The sequence below is a fragment of the Myotis brandtii genome, unplaced genomic scaffold (genome assembly GCF_000412655.1).
Source record: "Myotis brandtii unplaced genomic scaffold, ASM41265v1 scaffold56, whole genome shotgun sequence".
In the NCBI taxonomy this organism is placed as follows: Eukaryota; Metazoa; Chordata; class Mammalia; order Chiroptera; family Vespertilionidae; genus Myotis; species Myotis brandtii.
This window is the reverse complement of record NW_005370080.1, coordinates 1,120,932-1,125,682: the sequence shown is the minus strand read 5'-3', so window position 1 is coordinate 1,125,682 and position 4,751 is coordinate 1,120,932. Positions and strand designations below refer to the sequence as shown.

The following is a 4,751-nucleotide window of genomic DNA, read 5'->3' as shown; positions in this document are numbered from 1 at the left end:
CTTTCAGACTGGTAAGGGTGGAGGAAAGTGAAGAGGAGAAATTAACCAAATAAAAAAGAACATACACACACAGAGATGATTAATAAAGAAACACAACCTGTATGATGACTTTTCTATATTTATGTATATAAGTTTGTGGGTATATGTGTGCAGCACACCCGTGCAAATGAAATTTTAAAAGTAAAGAATTCCTCTTCGCTCTGGGCTATTTTGTTCAATCATTTATAATTTCTGTAGCACTACTAAGTAGGAACCTTCATCTGAAATTCTCAAAATGGTAATTGTATCATGGCTGTGTGTTGTAAGTAGCAGAAGTCCAACCACAAACGAGCATGAGCAAAAAAGGAGATTTGTTGGCCCACGAGAGCCTTCACATGCAATTAGATCCAGAAACCCATTCAGTGTCTGTCTTTGCTACTGTCTGTTTCTCGGCAAATCAAATAGGAAGTACTATACATTTAGGGCAGTGAAAATCGTCATTTGTGTAATAGTTTATGTTGATTTATGAAAATTATGATGGGTAGTTATCCATTTGTATATTCTTACTCCTGATGATTTATGACAGGATTAAAATGAATAATAAGGAATACTGGCTTCATATATTTGATGGATTTTTCTAGTTAAAGCAAACCTTTTGTATTTATGTTTTCCCAGCTTTGTTGAGATGGAATTGACATATAACCTTATGTAAGTTTAAGGTAACATGACGATTTGGTACATTGCAAAATGCTCACCACCATAAGATTCGATAACACAGTCATCACTTCACGTCATTACATATTTTAATCCTGAGGCAGTGTCAGCGGCCGGTTCTGTCCCCTGTGCCTGAGACATACTTTCAGCAGTTGTTTTTATCATGCTCCACACTTGCTTATCTTTAAGGGTTTCATGTATTTTAACACTGATTTACTATGAAGTCTGAATATTTAGGTGATACATAAATGACTCACGTTTTAATTTTGTGAAAAAAATTAAGAAGTTTACACATCATAGAGGAAAAAATAATAAGTTGATCCAAATATCCATTGGCAACCTGGGCTATCTAATAGCTAAAGCATTTAGCCACAGATTTTTTTCAAACTTGTTGCTGGGGAAGATAACACTAGTACAGAAAATTATGCTGCCTGGTGGGGAAGCAGCACGGCCCGGCCAGGAGCCAGAGCCTCTCGCCCTAGGCAGTCCCTCCATGCTCTTGCCTCACACACAGTCCCCTCAGAGGCATCTGCTGCCCTGAGCTGATCACTTTCTGACTCTTCTTTTTTAGTTTACCGTTTAAACTTGCATGCTGACTACAGCTTAGTTTTGCCTATTTTGTTTTTGTAGAAAGGAAATCATACAGTATGTGCTTCTTTCACTCAACATCATCATTGTTGTGCACAGTTAGGGAGCGAAGGTAGGGTGGGAACAGGCTGGACTGCATATCTTTCAGAGGACAAATAACAACTCCAACTGATGGCAGCCCTATAACGTTCTAGAGTTTAGGTTATTATTTGAGTTCTTTGAGGGACCTTAGAGTCATAACGAGACAGATGAAGTATTTGCTGAGAATTCTAGCAGTTGGTACCCCACCTTCCCAGGAGGGATAATCACCAGGTTGTTTTCTGCATTCCAGGAAGAACACTGTGCTGGCTGCACTTCCAGTGATGCCACCAGTGCTCCTGGCTCCCACCAGCTCTGCCCAGAAGTGCCTCTCAGAGGCGGGAATCGATGAAGTTTGTCAAGCTGATGCGTGGGTTTGCTAGAATTGGCCTTAGAATTAAAGTAGGTCTCTTTTTTTTATTGTATATTTGAACATTTGGCATTTTCTTTGTGTGCTGCCAGGAAGCCCCCTTCTGCATTTTTATATATATGAACATTATGATTATTTAACACTATATCTTAACATATTCAAAGGTCTGATAGAGTGTTTTTATGAAGAAGGAAAGCTCTGTTTCAAGTAATAGTTCAGTATTATCTAAGCAAATGATTTATGTTTACTGAAATATAAACTAGAAATTGTCACCGGCCCAACATAAAACATTCCTGCCACTCTTCTAATGGTTGGAAGTTTGGCACAGGGAGTATTAATGTGACTCACTGACAACATAGTGTATTCTCACATACTATAAGTGGGGATTGGGCCTAAGCCGTCAGTAGAACATCCCCTAAGGGCTCCTGGATTGGGGAGGGAGCAGGTCGGGTTGAGGGACCCCCCCTCCCCCCCCCGTGCACGAATTTCGTGCTCCGGGCCTCTAGTCTATCTACACTAATAAAAGAGAAACATGGTAATTGGCGTACGACCGCTACCCTTTTCATTGGCTAATCAGTTGCTCACTATGACATGCGCTGACCACCAGGGGGCGGCATGGACCATGGTGGGTGATCAATGGTGGTGGCGGGGTGCTGAGGGAGTGAGGGAAGGAGGAAGTGGGGGTGGGGGTGGGGGAATAGTGCTGTGGCGGTGCATGGGTGGCGAGGGAAGAAGCGGCTGGCCAGGCCTAAGGACCCTACCCATGAATGAATTTTGTGCACTGGGCCTCTAGTTTATCTTATAAGTGGAAGTTTGCACCTTTGACCACCTTCTGCCAATTCCCTGTCCCTTTACCCCCTACTTACGGTAACCACAAATCTAATCGTTAGATCTCTTTTTCTATGTATGTGTGTATGTTTTATTTTTATTATTTTCTATGTGTGTGTGTGTGTGTGTGTGTGTGTGTGTGTGTGTGTTTTATTTTTATTTATTTTTATTTTTTTTTAGATTTCACATATAAGATCACATTTATGCCCAGCTGGCTTGGCTCAGTGGTTGAGCATCGACCTATGAACCTGGAGGTCATGGTTCAATTCCTGGTCAGGGCACGTGCCTAGGTTGTGGGCTCAATCCCCAGTTGGGGGCATGCAGGAGGCAGCTGATAAATGATTCTCTCTCATCATTGATGTTTCTATCTCCCTCTCCCTCTCCCTTCCTCTCTGAAATCAATAAAAAAGAAAAAAGATCACATTTATGGCTGACTTATTTTACTTTAGCATAATGCCTTAAAAGTCCGTCCATGTTGCAGAAAATGACAGGATTTCTCTTTTATGGCTGAATAATTCCATTGTGTGTATGTATGAGTGTGTATTTATTACACCTTTATCCATTCATCCATCAATGGGCACTGAGGTTGTTTCCATGCCTTGGCTATTGTAAGCAATGCTGCTGTGAACCTTGGAGTGCCTGTATCTCTTTGATATGGTGTTTTCATTTCCTTTGGATATATTCCCAGAGGTGGGGTTACTGGATAATATGGTAGTTCTATTTTTATTTTTTTGAGGAACTTCCATACAGTTCCATAGTGGCTGCGTCAATTTACAGTCCCACCAACAGTGCACAAGGGTTCCCTTTTCGACACACCTCACCAGCATTTGTTATCTCTTGTATTTTTAATCATAGCTACTCTAATAGGCATGAGGTGATATCTCATTGTGGTTTTGATTTGCATTTTATGATTAGTGATGGTGAGAACCTTTACATGTACCTGTTGACCATTCATATATCTTCTTTGGGGAAATGTCTGTTCAGGTCCTTTGCCCATTTTAAAATGGAATTATTATTATTATTATTATTGCTATTGAGTTGTATGAATTCTTTATATATTTTGGACATTAACCCCTGATCCAGTATATGACTTACAAATATTTTTTTCCATCCCATAAGTTATTTTTTTAATGATAATTTCTTTGCTGTGCAGAAGCTTTTTAGTTTGATGGAGTACCACTTGTTTACTTTTTGTTTTGTTGCTTGTGTCTGAGGTGTCATATTCAAAAATTCATTGCAAAATCCAGGCCAAGGAGCTTTTCTCCTGTGTTTTCTTTTAGGAGTCTTACATTTAAGTCTTTAATCCATTTTGAGTTAATTTTTGTGAGTGGTGTAAGGTAGGGTTCTAATTTTATTACACAAAAGCCTTTTGTTGGTGTTTCTGTATGTATACTCTGGCTTTCTATGCTTTTAGATGTAATTTTGCTTATTTATCCCCATTGAATATTTTGCTCTCTCTTTTCCTGATGTCATTATGTGTGTGTTTACATACTTTTTTTTCTTTTTCACACAACTTCACACACAGCAGTTCTTTTGATGGCAATCAAGGCAATCACTGCTATTACTATCCACTTCAGTGTGCCTGTGATTCAGAGGGTGTGAGGCAGCTGCAAGGAGAATGTAGCAGGTTTAGTTTGGATGGGCCTTTGTGTGGCTACCAGGACGACAGAATGAATGGGAACTGTCCAGTAAGTAAACCACCTGCCCAGGATGAAGGACCATTCTCTTGGCAGCTAGGACCCAGTGTGATAGAGCACCTTCTCATCTTTGACTGTCATCCTGGAGTTGTTCATCCCACAGGAGAATACAAAGTCTCTTGGTAGAACTGTGGGCAAGAATGTTTTGTAGATATTTGGGCACATGTATTCTGAACATAATCAGGATCAGAAATGAAGAAAATATCTAGGATACACAGAAGGAAAAGGAATACAGGTGTTATGCTTGTGTCTGTATGTCCTTTTTGTGTGTAATAGTAGATAGATAGTAACTAGCTTAAGGTAGTAATTATGAAATGCATATCTACACTAATAAAAGAGAAACATGGTAATTAGCGTACGACCGCTACCCTTTTCATTGGCTAATCAGGAGTATATGCCAAATTAACTGTCAGCCAAGATGGCGGCCGGCAGCCAGGCACTGAAGCGAGCATGAGGCTTGCTTGCTGCGGACTCCAACGTTCCCCGCCTCACTTGCC

At 40.3% G+C, this 4,751-nt stretch overlaps 1 protein-coding gene across 5 annotated transcripts in view; it reads left to right on the top strand.

Annotated features, from left to right (window-relative positions):
• RNF182 (ring finger protein 182) overlaps positions 1–4,751 on the top strand; it is a 40,410-nt gene that overhangs the window by 30,777 nt on the left and 4,882 nt on the right. For all 5 annotated transcript variants that reach the window (XM_005878410.2, XM_005878408.2, XM_014549576.1 and 2 more), the window contains one exon: positions 1,613–1,761. The gene's annotated coding sequence lies outside the window, so the exon portion shown is untranslated. The remainder of the gene's footprint in view (positions 1–1,612; positions 1,762–4,751) is intronic.